General features: G+C 40.7%; 1 long non-coding RNA gene across 1 annotated transcript in view; it reads right to left on the bottom strand.

The window, feature by feature from the left end:
* Positions 1-18,505, bottom strand: part of LOC311046668 — a 211,426-nt gene extending 192,921 nt beyond the window's left edge. The window contains exon 1 of the long non-coding RNA XR_014600911.1: positions 18,446-18,505. This is a non-coding gene — a long non-coding RNA (uncharacterized lncRNA). The remainder of the gene's footprint in view (positions 1-18,445) is intronic.
* Positions 18,506-20,156: the final 1,651 nt, after the last annotated feature.

Below are 20,156 nucleotides of genomic sequence, written 5' to 3'. Positions count from 1 at the left end.
TTACTTGTTATAGAGTATTTCTGCAATGCAGTATTGATACTTTTACTTAAGTAAAACATTTGAGTAATATTTCCACCACTGCTAAAGACAGATAAAAAATACAAAATGAATAAATAAATAAAAGTAAAAGGTATACCTTGCCCACCTTAGAATCCAGCATTGTCGAGCGTCTACAGGCTCAAAGCACATCACAAAGCCACGTGTTGTGTGCTTTGGTTATTTTCAGGTGAAAATGGTTAAAGGAGTTCACCCCAAAAAAGTAAATGTACTTGAGTACTGTACTTAAGTACAGATTATGAGGATATGTGCTTTACCTGAGTATTAGATTGTTTTGATACTAATTACTTTTACTGGAGTACATTTCTAGGAAGGCTGTAAAGTAACAACTTTACAGCCAACAAGTAACTTTTTTTTGTAACTATTGTTACTTTTTTGAAGTAACTTGGCCAACACTGTTTACAACATTATTCGAGCGAAATATTTGTCGCCACTTCTCCAGTCGCCCCCCTTGCTTTGTTAGGACACTGACACAGGTCCTTAGTTAATCTATTGTTTTGTTAGGACACTGACACAGGTCCTTAGTTAATCTATTGCTTTGTTAGGACACTGACACAGGTCCTCAGTTAATCTATTGCTTTGTTAGGACACTGACACAGGTCCTTACAGACAGTAGTTAATCTATTGTTTTGTTAGGACACTGACACAGGTCCTTACAGACAGTAGTTAATCTATTGCTTTGTTAGGACACTGACACAGGACCTTACAGACAGTAGTTAATCTATTGTTTTGTTAGGACACTGACACAGGTCCTTACAGACAGTAGTTAATCTATTGTTTTGTTAGGACACTGACACAGGTCCTTACAGACAGTAGTTAATCTATTGTTTTGTTAGGACACTGACACAGGACCTTACAGACAGTAGTTAATCTATTGTTTTGTTAGGACACTGACACAGGTCCTTACAGACAGTAGTTAATCTATTGTTTTTTTAGGACACTGACACAGGACCTTACAGACAGTAGTTAATCTATTGTTTTGTTAGGACACTGACACAGGACCTTACAGACAGTAGTTAATCTATTGTTTTGTTAGGACACTGACACAGGACCTTACAGGCAGTAGTTAATCTATTGTTTTGTTAGGACACTGACACATGACCTTAGTTAATCTATTGTTTTGTTAGGACACTGACACATGACCTTAGTTAATCTATTGTTTTGTTAGGACACTGACACAGGACCTTACAGACAGTAGTTAATCTATTGTTTTGTTAGGACACTGACACAGGACCTTACAGACAGTAGTTAATCTATTGTTTTGTTAGGACACTGACACATGACCTTAGTTAATCTATTGTTTTTTTAGGACACTGACACAGGACCTTACAGACAGTAGTTAATCTATTGTTTTGTTAGGACACTGACACAGGACCTTAGTTAATCTATTGCTTTGTTAGGACACTGACACATGACCTTAGTTAATCTATTGTTTTGTTATGACACTGACACAGGACCTTAGTTAATCTATTGTTTTGTTATGACACTGACACATGACCTTAGTTAATCTATTGTTTTGTTAGGACACTGACACAGGACCTTAGTTAATCTATTGTTTTGTTATGACACTGACACATGACCTTAGTTAATCTATTGTTTTGTTATGACACTGACACATGACCTTAGTTAATCTATTGTTTTGTTATGACACTGACACATGACCTTAGTTAATCTATTGTTTTGTTATGACACTGACACAGGACCTTACAGACAGTAGTTAATCTATTGTTTTGTTATGACACTGACACAGGACCTTACAGACAGTAGTTAATCTATTGTTTTGTTATGACACTGACACAGGACCTTACAGACAGTAGTTAATCTATTGTTTTGTTATGACACTGACACAGGACCTTACAGACAGTAGTTAATCTATTGTTTTGTTATGACACTGACACAGGACCTTACAGACAGTAGTTAATCTATTGTTTTGTTATGACACTGACACAGGACCTTACAGACAGTAGTTAATCTATTGTTTTGTTAGGACACTGACACAGGACCTTACAGACAGTAGTTAATCTATTGTTTTGTTAGGACACTGACACAGGTCCTTAGTTAATCTATTGTTTTGTTAGGACACTGACACAGGTCCTTACAGACAGAAGTTAATCCATTGCCATATTACTGAGAAATGCTGTTAAAATAGGACCAGATCCAAGACCAGCTCTGGGGTGGTTAAGCTGGACGTATACTTCGTCGTACGACATCTTTGCATGTTGAAAATGTCTGACGTACTGGCGCTCAATCCGTAGCAGAAGTGATGTGTTGTGAGCTTGTAGATCGGCTATTTTCGAGGACGAGAGGTCATGGAAGCAGCGTTGAACATGGCTCCTGCATGGTACTCGACCCCCTTCTTTTACACTTAGTATGCAAAAGAAATAAACGTGATGTTTATCTAGTCATCAAAGTTCAAGGTTTCTGTATTGTTACATCTTGTATGGGTGTATAGGAGTAACATTATTTAACATGTTTTAGAAATATACTACATGCAATACATTACATATCAGTAACAACACCAATAGCAGCAAAATATACTATATTTACAGAAAAAAGAGGGGTGGGGGCGCAGAGGAGGCCACGCCCACTGGGCTCCTTCCATGGAGCTGGTTAATAGCGCTTTTATCCAAAGCGCTTTATATAGATTTTGCATTTACACACACATTCACACACCGATGGCGGAGGAAACCATGTAAGGCACCAACCTGCTCGTCGGGAGCAATTAGGGGTTCAGTGTCTTGCTCAAGGACACTTCTACACTAACTCTGGGGGAGCCCGGGATCGAACTGGGAACCTCGCGGTTTGCCATCCGGCCGCTCTACCGGCCACTCTACCCCTGAGCCACTGCCTGAGCCACTGCCTGAGCCCCTGCCTGAGCCACTGCCGCCCCCCAGCTGGCTGAGGGGAGTGAGTTGTTTGACTCTCTGGGGTCAAGCTGGTAGGAGATAGAATTCTAATTCTAATTGTAATCTGAAGACAGACATGTTTTTAGGTCAGTGTTCAGTGTTTCAATGTCCATCCTAAGATGCACTTCAGTTAATGTTTTTCCCCCCTCACTACTTTCTAATTGCCACTTTTAAAACCACTGGGGGGGGGGGTGTGTGTGTGTGTGTGTGTGTGTGTGTGTGTGTGTGTGTGTGTGTGTGTGTGTGTGTGTGTGTGTGTGTGTGTGTGTGTGTGTGTGTGTGTGTGTGTGTGTGTGTGTGTGTGTGTGTGTGTGTGTGTGTGTGTGTGTACTCTTGTTGATATAAAGTTATAAATATCATACGTTTTTTGTCACTATATTTTTTATCCTAGGAACAGTGAGCAGCTGTTGGTTGTAGCGGCTCGGGGAGCAGTTAGGGCTTTAAGTGTCTCGCTCAGTTTGACGCTTTGACACATTGCTGAGGCTTGGAATCGAACCTGGGACCTTTGCCTTCCCAGGCTATGGCCGCCCCATGTTGCCATGGTTATCTGATGTGTCCAATCACAGCACGTTGAGGCCGGTCTGGAGTCACGTGGAACTCAATTTTTGGGGAAATTACGTCATATTTGACGAGTGGAGATTTGAGTAGCTGGATTTAAAGGCTGATTCCACACAGTGTGAGGACATCAGTGAAAGAGAAGCAACTGTACATGCTCCTATTGAAACCATTAGAGCACCATAACAGACCATTCCTGAATCGTAGCTTGGGACGTCACTGTTTGGGCTCTTAGACGTCACTGGGACAGTTCTAGACAGATGAGAAGGCACTCAGAAGGTGAAGAGATGGAGAACAAGCTGTGTGAAGCTGAGATGAGGAGGATCCAGCAATATGAGATGGATGTAACTCTGGACCCTGATTTAGCACATCCCTACCTTATCCTGTCTGAGGATGGAAAACAAGTGAGTCGTCACCTTCTGACCTTCAGGACATGATCCACCCCTACAGCCCTTCACACACCCTTTTTTTTTTACCAAAGTAGGTAGAAATGGTGTTGTGAGTCATTTGACAATGAGCATCAAACAGGGTTCTGATACTCCATACTGTTTGACTGTATTGGATTCATAAATGTGTGGGCGGGCTGGGACCCAAAATCACGAACACAACATCCAATCAACCCCAAATTAGAATCACATATATAGAGCACACCTCCAAAAAGATAATTTCTATGTTTTTATAGGTGTTTCTGCAGGCTTTGTATAACATAGTGGTTCTACAAGCACATCAGTGCATGCAGTGCAGGTGGTTTCAGAGAGTTACTTCTCTGAAACAAGAGTTACAACAGGAGCCGGCTTGGGTAAACAACATCCTGCTTAGGAGCAGCCTCCACTGCGCATGTCAGAATACTTTCTAACCAGGGTCACCAGACTTAGTATCTGGTGCCCTCCTCCGGACTGGAGTGATAGTACAGGTTACAATTATCACAGTATATCACACTACTTTTACTTGTAGTAGAGAGAGTAAATTTGACCAGGAGTATATGTACTTTCACTCAAGTACTGGGGTCGAGTACTGTGTCCACCATTGTCAATTACACACCCCATGAAGCCTTGAATTTGATGACCGGTGGAGTCTCCGGTAGGAAACTCAATGCGTCTCCATTGAGTCTCCGCAGGGGGGGGCAATATTGACTCCAAAGTCAAAAGGGCTCAACATAGGATGCACTTCCAGTGGCAGGTGAAGACTTTTAATCTATCGTTGTTGTCGGGCAGAAACCTCTTATCTCCATTTTTTTTTTACACATTTTTTATTCCACGATTTTGTAACCTCATATTTTACACCGAGTGCCAATTGTCTTTGTAATCCCGGGTACTACCTTCCCTCTGCCAACCTAGGGGGGCCGAGCTCATGCCTCCTTCAATGCATGAGAGCCAACTGACCTTCTTGTCACCTGACAGGGTGACAGGGGAGAGTTTCCCCGGTTGGACGTAGCGTGTGGAAGGAACACGTTATTCCAACCAGTTCCTTTCCCCTCCATCAGGCAACCCGGCTGGCCAGGGGGAAGCAGTATAGTGACCAGGATTACTGCATGTTTTTGTGAGGGTACCTACCCTAGGGAACACGGGGAGAACATGCAAACTCCATGGTAATTAACGACCTACAGTACTTGATAAGTGGTTCTCAACCTGTGGGTCACCTGATTTTGATGATGACAGTGAAGTGACAATTTAAGGACTTTTTACACCTTTTTAAATAACTAATTATTTGTTTGTTTTTTAAAGAAGGAAAGAAAATAAAAAAGACCATTACTGCATCAAAAGTGATCAACAAACTATTCAATAAAAACTGGTCAAACATTGGCCAAATTGTCAAATAATAAAAAGAAAGAGGCAAACATTGTAGATCGCTATTTTCAATCAGTCTACAAGCTACAAGTCTACAAGCTGATCTACAAGCTCACAGTGAGCTCTGCCATGTTCACAATATTTATCTGAGGAACCGAGTACAACTAAACGTAATGCCTACAATTCCAAGTGCTTTTATCAGGGTGGGGATTCCTCAGTTCAAATATGATTCTTTTGGGGGGTCGCCGCCTGAAAAGGTTGTGAACCATTGTACTTGATAATACTACAGCGTCACAAAGGCGTCACAAACGCGTTTCAAGCTTGTGGATCTGCTACTTTTGATGCTTTTGAATTTTAATCCTGAAAGGTTTCGGGTTTCCCCCCCGGCAGACACCATATGGTTTGATATTCCCTTTCGGTCTTTTTCAAGTATAATAAATATACTTGAAAAAGACGAAAGGGTCGAAACGTCGTATCTGCTGTTTGTCGCAAATGAAACAACTTGGAGCATTCAAAAGTGAGTTGTGAGCTTTATTTTTATGCCAAGGACCCCCGTCTGAAAATGTTTTATGTCTGGGACCCCCTGAAGAGAAGATGTGTTAAAACAAATCTAAGTTATAAAAATGTTTTCAAATACTTTCAAGATTTTTCCAAAATGTTCAAACATAGCAGATGTACTTGTGAACTTGTACAGCTGCTAAAATCTAAAATAACACAAATGCTTTCCCAGCTATAATGGGTTAAAAAATTCTGTGCCCCAATGCATATGAAACTCCTTAAAATGAAAAAGGGGGGGGGGGTGGAAAGTTGACAATCACTGGTCTAGTAATCGGCGATACTCCAAAATGTACGTGTGCCAAACGTAAACAATCCCAACTGCCATTTCCTGGCTTTCAGCCTCGAGAAATCCTCCATTCAGTGAAAGTCCAGCTGGTGAGCTGACATTACAGTTAACCACTTTAAACTGTTTCACCATCTCTGATGCACAGAGGCCAGTTTTTAATCGATGCCAGTTCCTCAGAAACTAAACTTTTTGGGGAAAAAAGCTGACTTTTGAAGCCTATATCTTCTTCTTTTTCTAACGGCTAATTCCCATCGGGGTCGCCACAGCGGATCATCGGTCTCCATTCTGACTTTCGATGCCAATGTTCTTTCCAAAATGTGAAAAAAAATCCTGATCTTTGTTCTGACCGGCCTTTCTACGCACTTTAAAGGATAACTCCTTCTGCAAGGCTAGCAGGTTCAGGACACTGAACCCCTAACTGCTCCCGAAAGTTGAGCCTTGCATGGTTTCCAATGCCATTGGTGTGTGAAATAGGTTGAAGGGACATATAGCCTGGGAACCAGACAACTCTGCCATTGCAAAAAAAAAAGAAGAATTGCCCTCGGCATATTTGATCTGGCACTGCACAGTTGTGATTGGATTTCACTCCCTCCGAAGTTGTTAGGGACCAATCAGGGCCCAGTATGCAAATATGCAGCATTTACATTTGCTGAGATACTTAAAGGACGACTTCACCCATTTTCAACCTATCTTCATGTAATTGTTCCTCACTAATGCTCATTTTAATATGGTACCATTTTTGTCTACTCACTCTGTGTCTCAGAGGAGGGCTGTGGACACTTCAGAAATCCCCCTACCAGTGACATCATCGATGGGGAATCCAAGCTAATAGAAACTGCAGGCTTTCTGTTCCTGGAAAGTTAGCATGCTATAATGGAAGCCATTGTTCTCGGATTAATACAAATCTAAATACAAAATTGGAAATCTTGTTTAAAAAAAAGACTGCCTAACGATGATATCACTGGTAGGTGGGATTCTGAATTGTCCACAGCTCATAAGCTATGAGCTTGTAGATCTGCTATTTTTGAATTGCCAAATAAATCTAAAAATGACACAGATGCGTTCCCGGTTTCAAAGGGTTAAGGATAACTCCTTCTACAAGGTTAAAACAGGTTCAGTGTATTTGTTTTTCGTTGCTTACTCCTTGAATAAAGAAGAGATGAGTTTTGGCACTGCCGTCCTGCTTTCTTGCAGTATGCACAAAACATCACGTAAAAATGCATCATCCAATTGTTCCTTGTATGTTAAGAGGAACCACTGTTGTTTATTACTGCAATGTATGCAAATAAATCTGCCCAATTAAAATAAGCACTTAAAATAATGTCTGTTTGCCCCCCATAGCATCGGGGGTACGTGATGTAGCCCTTGTAGACCGTTAGGATAAGACAAGCATGCTCAAAGGTTTCATCATTTATTTGAACATTGTATTTATTAATCACTCAAACTCCATTTTCATGGTTGACCGGGGTCCCCCGGGAGTCTGTACATGGCCCCCTCCTTTTGTCCCCCTCTACACCACATCTGTTTGCCGAAAATAGCCGATCTATCTACAAGCTCACAACGCATCACATTGCAAGCTTGGAGTTTGGCTATTTTTCGCTAAATGTGTGTCTATTTCCCCCCAATGTTCGCCTATTATGACATAAGCCCAGAATAGGGACACTTGGCTAGGCCTCATGTGTTTTTTAATCACATATTGTTGCTGTCGGGCAGAAACCTCTTATCTCCACCAAAATGTGGTTACACTACTGAACCGTTTATTTTGGATGATGCTGATATCCAGCACTGCACACATCAGTCATTGCCCTTGATATTTGCTCATGCACCGACCAAGTGGAGTTTTTAAATGCACTTTATTTGATGTTTTCAATAGCTGTAGCATAACCCATGGACAAATTATTTTTCTATTTCTAACTGGTCTGTGCAATATGCATACATATCTCACACCTGGTCTAACATGCTCCTTATTCTTGTTTCACTTATACTATACGTGTTACATCATCTTATTTCATTTCATCTCAACCTTTATTTAATTCTGTGAAAGCACACTGAGGGCTGAGACCCTCCTTTCCAGTGGTGCCGAGATTACGAGTCTGAGAAAAGCAGATATTTAGAGTATGTCATGTTACCTGACGCTCATATTTGATTGTTTTTTTTCTTTTCTAATGTATATTAAAGCGTATATTTATGTGCCTCTCTCTCTCTCTCGGTTGTCCTTAGACGAACCCTCCAGAGGTGTCTCCAGTCATCTCGTTCCTCCATAAAGAACATCTAGCGAGCTCTCGCCAGATGTTCTTTCTGCCCCCGTATCTTCCTTTAGTACGTCCATGTAGGTCAGGGCATAGCCATTTATTAGAGAGTTACACTTCATCAGGCCAAGTCTTCTACATACAGTAACCTTCTATTGGCCAATATAGTGACAAAGCCCTGAACCGGAAGTTTACACAATGCACTGGAGTCTATGAGCGTTTGACACTATTTCCAGTTTACATGAACCACGTGACCGGCACTGCTGCCCCCGGGTTGCCGCAACTCTCTAATAAATGGCTCTGGGTCAGGGATTCTCAAAGTTTTCAGGCCGCGTACCCCCCAAAATAATCATATTTCAATTGGGGACCCCCCCAACATAATCACATTTGAACTGGGAACCCCCCAAAATAATCATATTTCAATTGGGGACCCCACAAAATAATCATATTTGAACTGGGGACCCCCACCCTGACATCACTTGGAAATGTAGGCATTACATTTAGTTTGAAATGTAGGCATTACATTTAGTTTGAAATGTAGGCATTACGCTTAGTTTGAAATGTAGGCATTACATTTAATTTGAAACGTAGGCATTACATTTAGTTTGAAATGTAGGCATTACGCTTAGTTTGAAATGTAGGCATTACGTTTAGTTTGAAATGTAGGCATTACATTTAGTTTGAAATGTAGGCATTACATTTAGTTTGAAATGTAGGCATTACATTTAGTTTAAAATGTAGGCATTACATTTAGTTTGAAATGTAGGTATTACATTTAGTTTGAAATGTAGGCATTACATTTAGTTTGAAATGTAGGCATTACATTTAGTTTGAAATGTAGGCATTACATTTAGTTTAAAATGTAGGCATTACATTTAGTTTGAAATGTAGGCATTACGTTTAGTTTGAAATGTAGGCATTACATTTAGTTTGAAATGTAGGCATTACATTTAGTTTGAAATGTAGGCATTACATTTAGTTTAAAATGTAGGCATTACATTTAGTTTGAAATGTAGGTATTATACATTTAGTTTGAAATGTAGGCATTACATTTTTGTTCCACAGATTACTAGTTGATCTACATGCTCACAACGCCTCAGGTACAGTAGATCAACTATTTCCCCAAATGTTGCCTCTTTCTTAAGTACTATTCTTCATAGTATATTTTATTGATTTACTTTTGACGCAGTAATGGTCTTATTTTTTTTAATTTTGGAGGTATTAAAAAAAGTCTTAAAAGTCCTTAAATTGTCACTTTATAAATGTGCAGATACCCTGTATACACTTATACTGTATGTTGGTCTGTTTACTGTTGAGTGAGAAAACAATGTTGCATATTAAGCAAATAATTTGGGGACCCCCCCTAACATCACTTGCCCCACATGGGAACCCCCTGATGTATGATGTGCTGTGAGCTTGTCGATCGACTATTTAAAAATAAATTGAGATGAGGGGGTCCGCAGCCAAATACATATCATTTTGGGGGTCCTTGATCTGAAAAAGTTTGAGAAACACTGCTATATGGCAGAGATCAGCCAGCCTCTTTCTCCTGGCTTCTATGTACTTGGCCTCTAAAGACATAAAATAGTCTCACGGTGAGATCAACTAAGGTTCATCTATTTGCGATCTTTGAGAGGTTTTTAATCATTTGGCTTTGCCAAAAATGATGGAGTCACGTCTGTATGTCCCATGGGAAATGAACTCATTTCACTTCTGAAATCCTTTCCGACCTTTGTGTTTGACATCTAATAAACCTGGACTTAAATTAAAAGCCAGTTAAGGACATTTGATTGGAACTCTAGTTCCTCTGTCACGAACAGCGGTCTGCATTGGGAATGACTGAGACTTGAATTATTGGGTCGTACCTATTCACCTGACGTGCCTCCAATAAATGCTCAGTCATTTTAAAAATTATCATAAAAAGATGATTAGACCCTAACAGAAAGACACACACAGGGGTACAAGCCAAGATCACACACTGGCACAAGGTCATGTGTTGCATGTTTGAAATTAAAAACGCATAGGACAACTCTTACTGTATGTCACATGTCTCCTGTTCTGTGTCCATTAACTTGGTACTCTTAAAGGAATAGTTCACCCATTTTTTTCCTATCGATTAGTCACCCCATTTTTTTTCAAATTAAAAATGTAATGGATTGATGATTGATTGATTGATTGATTCAATTCATGTTTTATGTTAGCTTCCTATAATGAGTAATAAAGAACATCATTTAAAGTTATAAGATTGAGAGTAAGAATGTTGAAACGCAACTTTGGAGTTTGCTTTGCACTGAAATCCGAGACCAAAACATCATCTGTTGTTTGTGGTGCGCTTGCTTGCTTGTGGTTGTCCATTGTGTCCGATGATGACCATCTTCTCCTATTTGTGAGTTGTTTGTGGCGCGCGCGCGCGCACACACACACACACACACACACACACACACACACACACACACACACACACACACACACACACACACACACACACACACACACACACACACACACAGTATTTCAGCTTCAAGTGTCTGAGTGTATATTGTTTCCACGTCCGTTTGTCAGAGAACAACAACAATGCTCGGAGGCACTAACCATTCATCAATGTACCGACCTTTACTTTTTCAACCAGTGGAATTGATGTGTTGTTGCTCTGTGTAGCTTTTTGAGAAAAGTCTTTGTGGAAGAGAAACGTCTGCTCTTAACTGGTGTTGAATCAGGGCCCAAATCTGACTTAGAGCCCTTTAGGTCTTAACCTAATTTATTATCGATAATGTTGCTGTTCTTGTGTCTATAAGATGAAACGTCAACTAGAAACCATATAACGATGCTGTCGTCGGGCAGAAAAACCTCTTATCTCCATATTCTAACCTTTTGTGTTTATTTTTTTCCCGTAAATGAACACCCTACTTGATCATACTACAGTGTCACACAAAAGTATCCAAAGTTGCAGATCCACAAGCTCGAAGCGTGCCGCGCAGCGCCGCGTTTTGAGCTTGTAGATCTGCTACTTTTAATGTTTTTGAATTTGAATCCTGAAAAGTCAGTTTTGGACATATCGGGCCCTATTTTGCGCGTCTTCAGTACTTAAAGGTTTCATGACATTCAGTTTTACAACACATTAAAAGTCTTTGTCATGGTCCTTCAAACGTGTATAAAAAGTTTTAACTGTAAATTCTACTCCTTTGATCCATGGCAGGTGTTTTTCTCTCACATTTCTAAAGCCTTTTCAACTGCAATGAAAAAAGAAATCTTTGCCTGCGGGTGTCGCTGTTGAGGGATTTTGCCTGTCAATCATCACCTCTGCTCCGGACAAATTAACACTGAGGATTTTACTGTGTAGTTATACAAATCTAATTGGACACTCTCTGGGTTGTAGTAACACTATTATTATTATATTTTACTGTGTAGGCGCAAAGTTGTACAAAAGTCACCACGCTCTATTCCAACCGTCCGTTGCTTTACTTACACATCACAAAGTCTTTCCACTGCCTTAGTCCTCTCCTCCCCTCTGACAACCTCTCCGCACCCCCAGTGGTGTAAAGTAACTAAGTACATTTATTCAAGTACTGTACTTAACACATCGGGTGCCAGAGGTTTATTAAAATATTGTACGTTCAGTGCCTGCTATTCTTCCATCCACTTACGTTGATACATTTCGTGCTGTAGAAGCCCCGACGCGGAAGTGCATGTAAACAAAGCGTGCGTGCGAGACGGCGGAGGGTCCCAACTAACGCCTGGAACAATAATATTTCTAACGCGATCCTCCATTGCAGAGTGATCGCCGATCGAAAACGGCTCGCTTCCACCACGTTAAAAAGAAATCGAGATATTAAGCTTTTAGTCAAGGAGTTAACATTGGAGAGGCCGACCGGAAGGATTTTTGACATGGATCCACATCCGGCCTCTTCTTCTCAGAAACTCCTTGGATGATCCCAAAGTTTTGTTAGAGCGCCCCACGTGGGCCCCACGTATAAAAGTAAAATTGGGTCAAAAACGGTCCGGACCGTTTATGGCACTCCCCGCATGGATTCTCGAAAATGGTCCGGACCGTTTTTGGCACACAATGTGTTAAGTACAATTTTTAGGTACTTTACTGGAGTATTTCCAATTTTCAGTACTTTTACACATTCTCCACTACATCTCAGAGGCAAATATTGTACTTTATTTACTTCACTACAATTATTTGAATGCTTTAAACTGTAGGCCATTTGAAAATAGCCGAGCTTGTAGATGTGCTATTTTCAAACATTTTAGTACTGTATACTGTTGGTACTTTAACTATATCTTGATGCCAATACTTTTGCACTTTTACTCAAGTAACATTTTGTGCACAGGCCTTTTACTTGTAACAGAGTATTTTTATATTGTGGTATTGCTACTTGCTCTTAAGTCAAATATCCGAGTACTTCATCCACCACAGTTGCCTAGGCTACACATTACAAAGTCATTCCACTGCCTTAGTCCTGTCCTCCCTCTGACAACCTCTCATCACCCCACTTTACCCCACTTTACAGCATCACCCCACTTTACTGCATCACCCCACTTTACCTCACTTTACAGCATCCTGAATGGTTTTCCAGCCCGGTCAGTGTGGTGTAAGTGACCCACTTTATTTTTGCCCCTCCTATTCATGAGGTGTTTTCCAGGGGTGACAGAGAGCATTACCTTCAGAGAGGGATATATATATATGAGAGTCAATCATCTGGTAGTCACACTATCAGAGCTATATCCGCCGACTTATACATCTGGGCAGTTTATTCATGTACTGTACAATTTTGAGTATTTCCAGGTTTCAGTACTTTCACTTCTACTCCACTACATCTCAGAGAGCAAATACTGTACCGTCAGAACACATTAATGAGCAATATACAGCATATGCACCCAAAGCCTGTAAAGTGCTTATTTTCCAGCATGTCTTTGTATGTGGGAGATACCTTCTTACATGATGTGATGTTGGTTTTAAAATCATATGGTTTTAAGCTGAGAGTAATATTAGGCATTTTACCATACTGTGTGTGTAAATGGTAAATGGTGCATTTATACAGCGCTTTTATCCAAAGCGCTTTACATAGATTGTGCATTACATTCACCCATTCACACACACATTCATACACCGATGGCAGAGGAAACCATGCAAGGCACCAACCTGCTCATCGGGAGCAATGAGGGGTTCAGTGTTTTGCTCAGGGACACTTCGACACTAACTCTGGGGGAGCCCGGGATCGGACTGGAAACCTTGGGGATCCCATCCGGCCGCTCTACCGGCCACTCTACCCCTGAGCCACTGTGTGTGTGTGTGTGTGTGTGTGTGTGTGTGTGTGTGTGTGTGTGTGTGTGTGTGTGTGTGTGTGTGTGTGTGTGTGTGTGTGTGTGTGTGTGTGTGTGTGTGTGTGTGTGTGTGTGTGTGTGTGTGTGTGTGTGTGTGTACATGGACATGCGCGTGCTTCATAATGGCATTATGCTACGGGTTTGGGGGCCATAAATAGCCTGCACCGAGGCCCTCCGCAACTACGTTTCACCCCTGTTTGAGTGTGACATTTTCTTACCTAAAATGTATCAATCAATATTTTACAAACAAGCTGCCAGAGATGAGCAGTGTCTCTATTTCTCCTCTCTCTCTCTCTGTGTGTGTGAACTGAGCTGCCGGGGCGCACCTGCTGGCTTTGATCCGCTCGAAGAAATGGAGTTCTTCTGACTAGACAACACGACTCACTTTATCCCGGCTCGGACACGCCCAATTTATTGGATTAAGCGAAAGTCCTGTAGTACAGACGTTGGCTCGGCTCTGCTGGTGTGTCAGGCCTGTACAGCGAGATAGTGTCGGTTCCAAACAAACACATGTCAGAAATTTCTGCCTGGATTTCAGTGGAATTTGCTGTGTTATCTTCAGTGATGGAAAAAGTATTCACATTTTTTTACTTCAAAGTATCAATACTGCAATGTATAAATAGAAATACTCTGTTACAAGTAAAAGTCCGGAATTTCGAAATTTACTTTGAGTAAAAAGTACAAACGTATTGGTATCAAAATGTATTTAAAATACAAAAGTAAAAGTACTCATTTTGCATAATGTCCCATTTCACAAGTTCAAAATGTATCAAAAAATCTTTTGAAAATAGCCGATCTACAAGCTCACAATGCGTCGCATCGCGACGCATTGTGAGCTTGTAGATCGGCTATTTTCAAATGGCCGACATGCATATAGGGCTGAAGCGGTTAGTGTGTTTTGCGATAACAATCAAAAGTCTTCTACATGGCAGTATGATTGATACTTTTACTTAAGTAAAACATGGCAGTACTTTTTCCACCACTGCTATACATTAGTTATTATTGTTATGCTGTGGCTGCATATACTCCATCTATAGGAGAGCCTATGGTTGCGCTGCTACGATTAAGTATTCTAGGTGTTACAGAGGCAGTTATAATGATGCAGGATCATTGTCTGAGCCTGCAGGGTGCAATGTGTTTATCCTTCCTTGAGGAAAGTGACACGGCTGCATTTTAAAAAAGGTTCGAGTTCCCAGGGGAACACATTATGTATTGTTAGTGTTAAAACGTGTGCATGCATGTGTGACACAACTTTCAACTCTCTATCCAGGTACTGTTGCACTCTTTGACCCTTTTTGGGAAAATAACACTCTAACGTTAACCCTAAAATATGTTTTTTTTTTTAAGTTTTGAAGGATTTTCTTTTTCCTGCAGCATTAATCCATTAAGACCGGGAACGCATCTGGTGTCATTTTAAGATTTCTTTGGGCTATTAAAAAATAGCAGATCTACAAGCTCATAGCGCGGCACCGAGTGCCGCGCTATGAGCTTGTAGATCTGCCATGAGCCTGTAGATCTGCATTTTTTTTTTTTTAATCGTGATATTTTTTTGGGCAATTTGGCCGATATCGCTATATCAGTGGTTCTCAAACCTTTTCATGTCAAGGCCATGGGCCACGGACCCCCATCTAAATTTATTTTTTGTTCCAGGGACCCCCCAGAAGCAAAGATTTGACTTGCAAATGTTCGCTTTAAAAAAATATATATTCAAATATTTGCACAAATGCTGAATATTTTTTCAAAAATAGCAGATATACAAGCTCATAGCTTTTATATCTGCTATTTTTGAATAGCCAAAGAAATTCGTCCAGATTGAATGGGTTAATGGTAAACAATCTGAGTCTCATGCATTTTCAGGCCTTTTTCTCATGCTTGAAGGTTCCCAAACTTTTTCCATTCCTGGGGGTCGTGACTTGACACAATGTGAGATTGTATATTAGCTATTCTTGCTGTTTCCTCAAGATCTCCTGAAAATGTTTGACAATAATGTACCCGTTACAACAGTATATCCACTTGGTGCCATGTGGCACACAAGGCCGTCACAGAGGGCTTCCACTCTTCACGGTCAGCTGCTGCATTCCTCACTTCAGACCATGATCTCCATCCCACTTCTTTTCTTTCTTTCTTAACGGTACGCCTCCAGGTGGTCTTTGACTAAGACCAGACGGAGAGCACACATCCCACCCATTTTAAAGTCACTCCACTGGTTGCCTGTTAGTTTTAGAATTGATTTTACGGTCTTTTTATTGGTTTTTAAATCACTAAAATGGAAATGCACCTGCCTATTTATCTGCAATGCTCTCTGGATATGTGCCTGGTCGAGAGCTCTCAGGTCCTCTGGCACTGGTCTCTTAAATGTTCTAGACCAGGGGTCTTCAACGTTTTCAGGCCAAGGACCCCCTAGCTGAGAGAGAGATGAAGCAGGGACCCCCTCTATATTGTATAAAATTGTGTTTCAGATAAACTTTTGCTGCTCTTATTTCCCTCTACACACCTATATCTCAAAAAAATAGCCGATCTACAAGCTCACAATGCCTCGCAGCGCGAGGCGTTGTGAGCTTGTAGATCTGCTATTTTTGGCTAAAGTTCTCCTCAGAAAAGGGATGCTAGGATTCAAGTGGTTAATCTAAAAAAAAAACTCTTATCACACAAAGATTTGGCGGACCCCCTGTAGTAACTCTGAGGACCCCCTAGGGGTCCCGGACCCCCTGTTGAAGACCCCTGTTCTAGAGGATAAAACTAGAACTAAAAGACAAGACTATAGTACAAAGTGGAACAGCCTGCCTGTGAACCTACGGCTCTCTCAATCCATGGACATAAGACACCTTTTTTTTTAGCCTGCATGGGACCAGACAAATCTGCCAGTGCAAAACAAAATGTCCCTCTGCGATTCGGGTCCGGCTCCGCTCCGTTGTGAATCCATTTCCTGCTCCCGAAGTCTGGGGTGACCAATCAGGGCCCAGTATTCAAATATCGGAGACTGTAATTGGTATAGTTGGTTGTAGGTCTAACCAATTACGTGCAGAGCCATTGTTTTGATCCCACCCCCACACAGTGATATAGTCTGGCCATGCGAGGCTACTCCTTTTTAGCATTGCCTTTACCTAGAAAAATATTGTGAAAACGCCTCGCAAGCGAGCTTGTAGATCAGCTATTTTCAAAAATGTTGCCTCTCTCTTATATCATTTGACAATTTGGGCAATTTTTTACCAGTTTTATAGTATATTTTGTTGATTACTTTGATGCAGTAATTGTCTTTTTATTGTATTTTTGTTAGGTATTAAAAAGGTCTTAAAAGTCCTTACATTGTCACTTTACTGTCGCGCCCTTTTTAACACATAAGCTGCCATGGACGCAGATCTGCGCTCTATTAAATAAAACCGTGGGCTGCCAGAATAGGCCAGAACGCAGATCTGCATTCTATTGTTTAATTGTGGTTTAATAGACGATCGCGCTGTTTTATTTACATTCCGAGATCAGTTTCGTTTTCCACTCACCCCCGCCTCACCCGGAAGCAATTTCAGCGATTTCCGTTTCCAGTTTTAGCTTGAAAAATGCGATTTTTAGGCCAAAATAGGGCAAAACACGTTATAAAAAACGAAAGGAGAGCCCCGGTTGTATATTTCTTTACTCTGGACGACGAACAGTTATCGTCATCGTGTATACCAACGATCTGAAATCCGATTCGATGCTAAGCTAAGCATTTCCGCCCCACGGAAGTGGGGTGGAAATACAGCCACCGGATATGACGTTTACAACCTATTTGGGAAGCGGAGAAGAAGAAAATGGTGACGTAGAGAGAAAATGTAACTGTTTCAGTGCGTCTCTATCTGTCGTGTGAGTTTATAAACACAGCCAGATAAACGATCAACAAACGATCAACGATTCTGTGACCGATTGAAAAGGGTTATAAAACGCAAATCGCTGGCAAGGGGTGAGTACATTATGAATAAACTCTGGCAGTCAAATGCAAATTAATGCAAATTGAAAATAAAAAAAATCATTTGGGTACCCCCGGGGGGTCCTAACCCACAGGTTGAGAACCACTGCTGTACAGTACAGTATAGGTCCTACCCCCAGGCTCCAAGCATAACCATGTATAACATCAGTGTAAATGCACTGACTCTTCAGTCAGTGTGAGACTAGGCCTAGCAGAGCGTTCTTGAAGGACATTATCGGTGGTATTACCACTGGAGAGCGGCTAGGGCTTTCTCTCCAAACAGCCCGGGGGAGACATATGCTATTTGATCCACCCCACCTTGCCGTGCGCTCTAGCCTTTGAAGCTCCAAGTGGATCAGGTCCACGTATATATATACGAGTCTGTTTCAGGGGTACATTAAATCGTAAAAAGCCCTGGAGAGCATCTCGTTACGTATACTGTTGAGGCAGAAACCTTGTATCTCCATATTTCTCCTTTTTATGTTTATTCGTAAGATAATGCCCTACTTGCCCGTACAACAGTAGCGAAAATACAAAAGGGAAAATGCAAGTGGTGGGTGTGGGTTTTATAAATATTTAACCAATGACATGTATTAACAAGACCTTATGACTAAATAATAACTACATTGGAACATTGTTTTTTTTCCCCCACATTTCCTGAAATGAGAATAGTTTTGGACATACAAGGTTTTGTCCCAACCGTGACAAATTCCTGCCTAGATCCCTTTTCTTCTCCCATGTGGCACCACGGTGCAACATATAGTTTATGGCGTGGAAACGTCTCTATCTGTTTAACCCATTAAGACCGGGAACGCATCTGTGTCATTTTAAGATTTATTTGGCTATTCAAAAATAGCAGATATACAAGCTCATAGCGCGGCACCGAGTGCCGCGCTCTGAGCTTGTATATCTGCTATTTTAATTTTTTGATCGTGAACATTTTTGCAAATCTTTGAATATATCTCTTTTTGAAGCCAACATTTGTAAAATATTTTGTTCCAGCAGGGACCTCCAGAAACAAAGCTTTGAGTTACAGATGTTCGCTTTAAAAGTATATACAGTATATTCAAAAATTTGCTCAAGTGTTCAAGATATTTCAAAAATAGCAGATCGACAAGCTCGTAGCGGCACTGCTATTTTTTTTTTTATCGCGAAAATGTGTGCAAATCTTTGAAACTATATTTTTTAAAGCGAACATTTGTAACTAAAAAAATCTTTGCTTCTGGGGGGTCCCTGGAACAAAATATTTGACAAATGTTCGCTTTGAAAATATATATTCAAAGATTTGCACACATTTATAAAAATAAATTAGCAGATCTGCAAGCTCATAGGTAAGCTATGAGCTTGTAGATCTGTTGTTTTTTGAATAGCCCAAAGAAATAAAAAATAATGACACAGATGCGTTCCCGGATTGAATGGCTTAATTATGCTCCTCTGTGGATTCAGCACATTCTCATCTCGAATGCGACCCCCCCCGCACACTCCCCCCACCAACCTCCCCCCTCCGTTTCTCATGAATTCATCATGTGCATCATCTCCTCCTGTTATTAGTTTGGCTGCACTGGGAGACGGAACCGGTCAAAGTTAATCTGACATTCAGCGCTTCAAAAGAAGCTCCGAGAGCGATTGTTGTTGTTATCTATGCATGCTGCTGCTCCTTGGATGAAGAAACAAGCCTTTCATTTTTTGGGGGGAAACGGCGGGTATTGATTGATGCACGGGTTTTTGCACAATAATTGCACGGCTAGGCAGTAATTCTCAGTGTTTACGATCCATACTGGCTTTGAAACACGAGGGCAAAATAGGTAGATAGGAAATGGCTCGTCTTGAAACGCTGTGCTGCCTCGATATAGCTATAAGGATGAAAGGGTGAATTTCTAATGCAATCCAAGATATCAGTCCTCAGTGGTGTGAGGGTGTACATTTAAAATGTTGAGTATTTTTTTTTTTTGCTGGAGTATTTCCAATTTTCTGTACTTTTACTTCTACGTCTCCACTATACATCTCAGAGGCAAATATCGTACTTTTACTCCACTACAATTTTTTTTTTTTTTGTTATCAATTGTTTTTATTATATCAAAAGTACAATCACATTTTTAAATGAATACATTTTTTTTTTCAACAACAAAAACAAGATACAACAACAACTTAAAACAGAAACAATAATAATAAAAATAAAAATAAACCCACCCACCCCTCCCCGGACCAACAATGTCTCAAAATGTAAGGATCAAACACTATGCATATACCTGTGCAATGTCATAACACTGTTATACAACATTTAAACCAAGTCTTTAATCTTATCTGCAACGTTAGACCACATATAAATGTTTTTCTCACTTGCTCCATGTAACCTTGCCGTTGACAATTCTAGATAAACAATATCTAAAAAAGTTAAAGCCCATTGGCGAAAAGTTAGAGTATGAGGAGGTTTCCACTACAATTATTTGAAAACTTTAGTCAATAGTTACTTCGTAGATTTGGATTATT

The sequence above is a fragment of the Gymnoscopelus microlampas genome (assembly GCF_963454915.1).
Source record: "Gymnoscopelus microlampas genome assembly, chromosome: 1".
NCBI classification, from domain to species: domain Eukaryota; kingdom Metazoa; phylum Chordata; class Actinopteri; order Myctophiformes; family Myctophidae; genus Gymnoscopelus; species Gymnoscopelus microlampas.
This window is presented reverse-complemented; position numbering and strand designations above follow the sequence as displayed.